Source organism: Caretta caretta, chromosome 1 (assembly GCF_965140235.1).
Source record: "Caretta caretta isolate rCarCar2 chromosome 1, rCarCar1.hap1, whole genome shotgun sequence".
Lineage (NCBI taxonomy): Eukaryota > Metazoa > Chordata > Testudines > Cheloniidae > Caretta > Caretta caretta.
The window spans coordinates 13,315,161-13,325,045 of NC_134206.1; the positions used below are offsets into that span (position 1 = coordinate 13,315,161).

At 51.1% G+C, this 9,885-nt stretch overlaps 1 pseudogene; it reads right to left on the minus strand.

Annotated features, from left to right (window-relative positions):
* Positions 1-1,308: 1,308 nt before the first annotated feature.
* LOC125630721 (U1 spliceosomal RNA) lies at positions 1,309-1,448 on the minus strand (annotated as a pseudogene).
* Positions 1,449-9,885: the final 8,437 nt, after the last annotated feature.

Genomic DNA, 9,885 nt, shown 5'->3' on the forward strand with positions numbered 1-9,885 from the left:
TGGCCTAGTAGCTAGAGCAATAGACTGGGACTCAGGAGACCTCATAGACTTTCAGGTCAGAAGGGCCCATCATGATCATCTAGTCTGACCTTCTGTACATTGCAGGCCACAGAACCTCACCCACCAACTCCTATAATAGACCCCTGGACTCTGGGACTCTAAATAGCAAGGCTAACCTGAATTTTCACATCTGGATCAGATCCTCAGCTGGTGTCAATCAATGAGATACTTCCAGGAACTATTACTGTCTTCCCAGTGTGGTGCTGGAGGCATTCATTGTGGTGCAGCCGGCATTAGTTTCAAAGGACTAACTCAGCTCTGCCGCCTTTCTCATGGGACTTGAGCGTGGTACCATGCTGTGCCTTATGGGTGTGATCTGAGGCACCCTATAATGCTGCTATTAACTTAAATACAAGAGACAGCAACTGGCTCCAGCCCCCGTCTGAACACCTACACCACAATTAAACAGCCCCTTAGCCCGAGCCCTGCGAGCCCGAGGCAGCTGGCACAGGCCTGCTGTGGGTGTCTAATTGCAGTGTAGACTAGGGTGAGCAGACAGCAAGTGTGAAAAATTGGGATACTTTTTTTGGGGGGTGGTAGTTGCGTATAAAGACAAAGCCCCTAATATCAGGATGGTCCCGATAATCGGGACGTCTGCTCACCCTAGTGTAGACATACCCTCAGTCTGACATTAACCATCTTGCTTAGCTATAGCAGCTTTGCGGCTTATAGGCTGCAGCCATTAGAGAGCAACATGGTCACATATTTGAATAGGTTTGAGGGTCCCTCGGTGGTCAGGAGGGTAGAAGTGAACAGCAAACCCTCACCTTGTTTTCGGGATGAGATTGCACTTTCACAGCCATATAAATATGGAGCTTTCGAATGGGAAGAGTAAAACTGTAATGTAAGGCCAGTGGCCTGGCGCTCTCTGCTCCCATTTATTGGTGAATGGGAGAAGAATAGCTTCAAAGCTGCTTCATCTGCATACACTTTCTACCCAGAATCCCTCCAGAGCCACTTTGGGAGCCACTATAATTGTATGCAACCTCCAAATTGGGTAATGGGACTGAAGTGAGAGATGAGGGGGTGGGGGGTCACAGCTTCTAGGTTGTTGTGAAGGGCCTATATGCTACTGGTTTCCTGCTGAAGATTCTGTACTATTGAAAGGTCTTTGGTAACAGAGATGATCCTGAGACACATCCTTGATGGGGTGGGGTACAGTATGAAGAGGGCTCTGTGATACTGACAGACCAGGTGCCAGGTTATGTTAAAGGCCCAGGGCCTCAGTGAATGCTGACAGGTGCACAGCTGGAAGCAGTCAGGATCACCTACTAGTTACCACAAATTATGCAGTCGAGTTTCCCGCATTTGGGGAAATCGCAGGGGTCAGCACACCCGCAGTGCAATGGATGAGCCTCACCCTGGAGGTGTTAGTGCTATGAGACTGTGTTTAGTGTTTAGACTTTATGGAATGCTTGCAGGATGTTGCGTGTATTAATCCTACTTACAATATCTCTATCCCATGGTATAAAGTTATACTGAGTGTTTGCATTGCAAATCTCTGTAACTGTGTAACTCACCAAACAGGAAAAGCAGCATTAATTAAGGTAAAGCGCTCGTCCTGCACATTGAAAGCAAATGAGGCATTGTGTAGCATCAAAGGAAAGAGACCTTGTTGACTGCATTCACAACTCCCTCCAGGAAGGGGAGCCCTGCACATGAACTCATCCCATCCGCTTGGCTTCTGGGGTGAAGGGGATAAAAATCCGCAACAAGGAGAAACTGGAGTCATTAGCTGTCTGGCGTCTGAGGGGCAAAGCTTTCTAAACATAAGCAGGAGTTCCCCAAATAGGGACTGGCATGGGTCAGCCCTAAAGGACATATAGAGATCCTTATTAGATAAAAGAAAAGGAGTACTTGTGGCACCTTAGAGACTAACCAATTTATTTGAGCATCTGATGAAGTGAGCTGTAGCTCACGAAAGCTCATGCTCAAATAAATTGGTTAGTCTCTAAGGTGCCACAAGTCCTCCTTTTCTTTTTGCGAATACAGACTAACACGGCTGTTCCTCTGAAACCTCTTATTAGATAAGCTTCCATTACCTTTTTAAATCTAAGACTCTAAGTCGTGTATGTGTGTTTCCTGTTTTAACCTTGTAAATAACTCTCATTTCTTTTCTTAGTTAAAAGTCTTTAGTTAGTTTATTACAGGACTGGCAACAGGCGTTCTCTGTGGTTTGAGATCTGAGTACAAATGACCTGGGGTAAGTGACTGGTTCTTTGGGACTGGGAATAACCTGAATATTGTTGTGATTTTTGGTGTAAAATGACCATCTATCACAGGGGTGGGCAAACGTTTTGGCCTGAGGGCCACATCGGGGTTCCGAAACTGTACGAAGGGCTGGGTAGGGAAGGCTGTGCCTCCCCAAACAGCCTGGCCCCTGCCCCCATATGCCCCCTCCCACTTCCTGCCCCCTGACTGCCCCCCCTCAGAACTCCTGACCCATCCAACCCCCCCTGCTCCTTGTCCCCTGACCACTCCCTCCTGGGACCCCCTCACCCCTAACCGTCCCCCTGGGACCTCACCCCCTATCTAACCCCCCCCCACTCCCTGTCCCCTGACTGCCCCAACCCCTATCCACATTCCCACCTCCTGACAGGCCCCCCCAGGACCCCACCCCTATCCAACCACCCACTGCTCCCTGTCCCCTGACTGCCCCCTGGGACCCCCTGCCCCTTATCCAACCCCACCGCTCCCCAACCCCTTACCATGCCGCTCAGAGCACCAGGACTGGCAGCTGAGCCACCCAGCCAGAGCCAGCCATGCCGCTGCGCTGCCCGGCAGGAGCTCGCAGCCCCGCCGCCCAGAGCGCTGGCAGCAGGGCGAGCTGAGGCTGTGGGGAGGGGCCGGGGGCTAGCCCACCTCTGATCTATCTAGCCCACCTCTGGGTGGCAAGATGGACTGGAATGCGCAAGGGGACTGTCAATGACATAACATTGTTATGGTGCTTCAGGAGTTTGCGGGGGGGGGGGGCGGCCTGCACTGTTCTGCCCTGAGGCTGGCAGAGCGGAGGGAAAGCTGGTGAGGCCCATCCTATCCAGCCCCGAATTAAAGCTGAAATCACTATCGCTAGGTTGGGTGGAGGAGCCTCGGGCCAGGACCCGGCAGAACTTTGCTAGGGGCCAGAGACAGGCCTGCCCAAGTGCGCCTCAGGGCAACCCACTGACACAAAACCATGCGTGGGCTTTAGCAGATGAGACGCGTAATGGTAAAGGGACAGTTGCCTACTGGGCATTCCCAGCGGTGGGTAAGGAACTGAATTAATGGACTCCGTCACCATGGGAGAGTGTTTTATTTATTATCGTTCATTTTGCTTGTTGCTGTGTTTTCCCGTTCTCCCCCCGGAGAGTTTTCCTTGTTTTGGTGCCTGCGAGTGGGGAAGGATGGTGTATTATGGGCGCTCTGGGAAGGTGGTTAAAGATCCCAGCAATTCTGAATGGGGGCTCGAGCCAGTGGTGTTTGTTAGTTTTAAGAGGAATCATAGAATCTCAGGGTTGGAAGGGACCTCAGGAGGTCATCTAGTCCAACCCCCTGCTCAAAGCAGGACCAATCCCCAATTTTTGCCCCAATCCCTAAATGGTCCCCTCAAGGATTGAACTCATAACCCTCGGTTTAGCAGGCCAATGCTCAAACCACTGAGCTATCCCTCCCCCCCACTATTTGAATCCAGCCCTTGTTGGTGCCAACACCACTTGAGCTGAGAGTTACAGTAATAACATTTGATTGGGATTCAACCCGTGCAAAGGGTGAATGCACCACTTAAGCCATCCAAACAGGGCTTGCATCAGCCTTCTGCCGTTCCTCGGCAGAGCAGTGAATTTCATCCTTCAGGAGTACAAGCTGAACCTTTAGAATAACATTGTAGGTGCTTCATATTTCAGATTCAGGCCAGACCCAGCAAAACACAGGCCACTGAAAACAAAGAATAACAAACACGCCATGTCTGTTACACAAACCCAAGTATGCAGACCTTGGAAAGCACGTTACAAAGCTCATGCTTCAAGACCACCCAGAAACACAACCCATCTGATTTGATTTCCAAATAGCAGATGTCACCCGATATTTACTTGGCAAATATTGCGGTTATGTTAGGATAGCTTCTAGTAAGCACACAGGAATGAGATCATAAGTCACTGGCCCTTTCTCAATGAATAGATGGCAGACCACACGATGCTAAGCTGGGTTAATGTGGCTGGCCGGCTGTGGTTACTCACTAAAGGATTACAGATTTTACTGCATTCAGAAAACCGGCATCTGAAGTTAATTATGGACCGTAGTGTGGAACAGTCACCGTGGACGTTTTATCACTGCATTACCGACTAGTGCTGGCAGGATGTTAGAGGGCTGCGATGTTCGGTTACTATGATTTATAGTGTAGTAGCACCTAGAGGCCCAGCTGAGATCTGGACCCCCACGGTGCTGGGTTTTGTACAGACATGCAGTGAGAGTCAGTAGCTGCCCCAAAGAATTTACAGTTTATGGCCACGATCTTGCAAAGACTTACTCGTCTGCTTAGCTGTGTGCATGGTGAATAGCTCCAATGGGAGGACTCCGTGTGTAAAGCTGAGCATGTGTTGCAGGCTCCGGGTAATCAGACAAGACAAAACCAAACAGCGGGAGCATGACGGGGTGCAACTCGCCACGCTAGCGCCTCCTGCTGGTCATCTTGCGGATCAGCTCCACAGGTGGGTTCAGTGACTGTTGGTGGTGTCACGCCCGCCATCACTTCTGCTCCTGGACCTGTGTCACTCCAAGGACCACGGTGTCCTCTTCAGGACACAGCCCTCTGGCTGTGCCGTACTCTGTGCTCTCCCCTTCCAGGGGATGGTACCACAGTCCAATGGTCCAGCCACTTCCTCAGTGGTGAGGGGAGGCTGGGGGGAATGACTTAGGCCCACCCACTACTCCGGGTCCTGGCCCAGGGACGCTGGAGATGGCAGCCACATGCTGCATCCCTTCCAACCTCTCCATCTATTTCCCTGAGCCACTTTCCTGCAGCTCCAGCACCTTCTCTGCCCTTACCTTAGGGCCTTAGCATGCCACTCTTAGCAGCCAGCCAGGAGCTCTCTCTAGCTTCCCTGGTCGCTGCTGGCAGCAGTGCTCTGTCCACAGTGCTGGTACCTCTTCCTCCTGCTAGGAGCCTAAACTTCCTTCCTTGAGCTCCAGGCAGCTACTGAAGCTGCTCTCCCCTGCAGCTCTTCTTATATGGGCCTGCCAGGCCCTCATTGGCTGCTCCTCGCAGCCCCTCTCCTTTCTGCGCAGCCTCTCTAGGGCTCCTTACAGGCCAGTGTGGGGCGGAGGCCCCATCACAGGGAGGTAGGAAGGATTTTATCTCCTTTCTCCAGAGGGGGATCTGAGGCACAGAGAGATGATGTGACTTGCCCAAGGTCACACATGCAGTCAGTGGCAGAGCTGGGGATCCACATCTCTGGCAGTTTCAGTGTCTTAATCTCAAAAAACATCCTTCCTTTCTGGTTCCCACAGCCCTCCAAAAGTTCAGACAAACTATCTGACTCCTTACTGGCTCTGCAAAAACCAGAGCTTGAGTCTGCACAGGATCTGTCCCTTAGTTTGACTTGAATGGCAGCTGCTGAGTGCTCTCCCCTTTTGACAAATCAGACCATTTCTTTAGGGCTGGTTTACACTGAAGAGTTTTACCAGCATAACAATGTTGGTTAGAGGAGGGATTTTGTTTCCTGACATACACACACTGGCATAAATCCTATCGTAAATGCAGTTATACCAACATAGATTATTTCAGTTCCCAAACCAGAATAAGCTAGACCAGTCTAAACACTTTCCTACTGGTAGCTCTGCATCCAAACTAGTTTTGTTGTAGTTATTGCCACTCTACTGGGATAGTTAATGCAGAAAAACTATATTCTATTGACAAGCCCTTCAGGTGCCTAGGAGTGGATTAAGACAACAAATTATGAGCATTCATTTTTAAGAATCTTGGCTTTAAACGCTCATTTCCTCAGTTTCCCCATCTGTGAAATGGGGTTAATACACCCCTACCTCACTATGGAGTTAACTGATGTTTTGGGAGTGCTGTAGTTATAGGGGCCATACAAGTACTTTGATAGTAAGGAGCAGAGTCACTTACAAAGAGGCATAAACTGCACTGAAACACGCATCCCATAAACAGCTCATGTAAACACCTTGAATAGTGTTTGCTTATTAACACTGAAATTGACCTGTTGCAATGGGCCACAAGGAACACAAGCACCCACCCAGCCCATTATGTGACTTGCTTTCACCCCACACCTGTTTTTCAAACACGCACTGTGGCACAGCCCCTTTGTTACTATAGTCTGGCAACATAGTTTGTGACACAAAACAAAAGCTGGAGCACGCTGAAAGCGAAACCTCTTGATTCCGGCTTATAGCCAACAATTTCAGTCCACTGGTAATTCAAACAGTTGCTCTGAAAGGGACTGAAATACCTGACAATAAAACTCTGAAAAAGATGTTTCCTTAACTAGCTTCCTTAACTGGAAACTTGTCAAGCTGAGTTTACTAACCGTGTTGGCAAGAAGCTGCCCTACACAACAGAGTAGACAAAGAGGGAAGTTTTCACATATTAGTAGATCTAGATCAGGTGTGGGCAAATTTTTTGGCCCGAGGACCACATCTGGGTGGGGAAATTGCTTGCAGGGCCGGCGCAAGGGGTTGAGGTACGGGGGGCAGAGTGTGGGGTGTGGGAGGGGATGTGGAGTGCAGGAGGGGGCTCAGGTCAGGGGGTTAAGGTGCAGGAAGGGTGTGGGGTGCAGGAGGGAGCTCAGGGTAGGGAGTTGGGGTGCAGGATGCGACAGGGGGCTCAGGGCAGGGAGTTGGGGTGCAGGAGGGGTGGGGGATCCGACAGGGGGCTCAGGACAGGGAGTTGGGGTGTGGCGTGTAGGAGGGGTTCAGGCTTTGCCCTGGCACCGCTTACCTGGAGCGGCTCCAGGATGGCAGCAGCGCGCACTGGGGCCAGGCAGGCTCCCTGCCTGCCGCGGCCCCGGCCCCATGCCACTCTGGGAAGCGGCCGGCACCATGTCCCTGCGTGGCCCCTGGGGGGGGGGGGCGCAGAGGGCTCCGCGTGTTTCCCTCGCCTGTGGGTACCTCCCCCAAAGCCCCCATTGGCTGCGCTAAGCCGTTTCTGACCAATGGGAGCTTCGGGGGAGGTACCCACAGGCAAGAGCAGCGTGCGGAGCTCTCTGCCCATCCTCACCCCCATCCTCAGGGGCTGCAGGGACGTGGTGTGGTCGCTTCCCGGAGTGGTGCGGCGCCACGGGAGTGGCAGTCCCACGGGCTGGATCCTAAGCCCTGAGGGGAGTTTGCCCACTCCGATCTAGATTAAACCCACCCACATATCGCCACTGACAATAGAAGGATACCCCAGGAAAATGAGTCGTAGAAGGACAACTTGTGCTGCCAGGACAACCATGTTTTTGGAACCAGCTCAAGAGACCCATCTGAGATGGTTACCACAAACGTGGTCTAACTGAAGCAAAACAGCGACTTTTTTCACAACAGAACCATGGGAAAAGTGGATCTGGGCATCCGCACCTACAGTGCTTCCCGGCTGCCTGGTGTGCATTACGGAAAAATCTGGGCAGCTATCCCATAATGCCTCAGCAGGAGAAAAAATGCCTAGAAAACATGCACACAGAGCAGCACCAGCCACGTGTGGAGCAATGCACTCTGGGATGTCCCACCACAGAGAGCTGGGAGAAAGGCAGATTGGCCAAACTAGTTACACAGGCATAGTTGAGGGGGTCTGTCCACAGAGCCTAATTAATGTTGACTATTTGTATCACTGTAGCTTCTCGGAGCCCCAGGGTGTGTCTACACTTTGAGCTGGGGGTGTAATTCTCAGTTCAAGGAGACATACCCGTACTAGCTCTGACGAACTAGCACCCTAAAAATAGAATGTAGCCATGGGGTGAGTAGTGGAAGGGGCTAGCTGCCCACAGAACATACTTGTCCAAGACTAGGATTATACTTGGGACAACCGCCCGTCCTGCCACCACAGTTACGCTCTATTTTTAGCAAATTCGCGTGATCAGAGCTAGTGCAGGTAAGTCTCCTTAGTTGGGAATTACACCTCCGGCTCCCAGGGTAGACATACGCTCAGATGCGCTCCAGTGTCATTATGACCTGGTTACAGAAGACAGCACAGTGTCAACTAAGGCCTGTGGCATTAAGAACACCACATGTTTAGCTACCATCAGTACAGAGCATTAACCCTGCGCTGGAAGGACACTGATCACTTTTAGAGCCCACTAGCTGGTTACAAATGCAGTCGAAAGTTACTGTGTGAACAGGGCTTAGGAAAGTCATTCACATCCAATGGCCCGTCTCTGACCTCGCTGCGAAGGGAGGAGTTAATCCGACTCCAAGCATGCATATTTCCAGGCTCATGTGGAAGGCAATGTTGGGACACTTCCACAGCTGGTCTCGAGTCTTCTGCCATTCCATAGATAAATCAAGCGCCGGTCTCCAGGAGTGGCAATTTGCCACCTCTTGTATTTGCTTGAAAGAGACAGGGTAAAGGAGTGTGAAATGCAGTGGAAAGGCAGATGTTTTGTTGTAAGAACAATGAAGCCGCCACAGCAGACAGCTGAGTGTCCATCAGCTCCCTCTCTGCATCTGTCTGTCTGTCCCCTTCTCTGCTGACTCCAGAAATATAACATTTGGCAATGAGGAAATTATATCCCAGGACTGTCCAGTGTTCCCATTGCCTGCCCAAGAAGAAGAAAAAGTAAACAATACTATAAACAAAGGGGTTACGTTCACCGAGAGGCACAGGGTGCCAGACTCCTGTTTTTGCTCTGGGGACAGCGTGAACCAGCCAGCTAGAGAGGGGGAAGTAGGCAAATAAAGATAGAATCATGGATAAGGGTCTGCAGTCACTGTTCACACCGAGCACTGAGAGGGGAGTCTCAGCAAGCAGCCATCTTTCTTAACGTCAGGTAACTAGGTTGAGAAATGGCTTAGTCTACCCGGGGGGGGGAGGGGGTGCGGGGGGAACCTTTGTGCAGCCAAAGGAGTAGGTCAGCACAGCCAGCGGAGGGCAATCAGATGCAGATAGTGCATAATTTAAAAAAAAGGGAGGAGGAGAATTTCCCTGTGGAAATGGCATCCAGGGGATGTGAAGTCCAACAGGAGAACAGAGAGATCGCACCTTTTGTGGGCAATGTTGGTGAGGTCGACAAAATCCGCCAATCCTGGGTGGTGTATTGCAAACGTTTTGAGCAATTTGTAGCTTGCAACTCCATTCCGGATGGACAAGTTTCAACCTCGCTGACAGTGACAGGTCAGCAGGCGAACGGACTGCTTGTGTGACCTATTGTCTCCAGCTGTGCCTGGAGCTGCCAGGCATGCCACAAGCTCCGCAGCGACGCAGGACCCTTTTCCTCCTACCCCACTGACGATAGCAGACCCATATCAGTTTCACCGGGGACATCAGGGAAGTGGAGAGTCAGTAGCACAGTTTGTTGCTGCTTTAAGGAAGTTGTCTGAGCATTGGCAGTTTGGACAAACATTAAGTGGTGCCCTGCGTGACCAATTAGTCTCTGAGTTACACAGTGACCAGGTCCGGAAGAAGTTACTGACTGTATCAGCGCTTAAATTCGAGAAGACTGTTGAAGTGGCAGTTGCAATGGAGAGCACAGGGAAGGATTCTCTGGACTTTAGGGTGAACTAAGTAGTTCACCTCCTGCATCGGTAAGACAGAAGACCACAGAAACATTCTATGGGGCAACTGTGCGCAAACCACACACACTGAGAAGGATTGCTGGGTACGCCAGAAGAAAGGACACAGCGCTGTCACACAGTTCA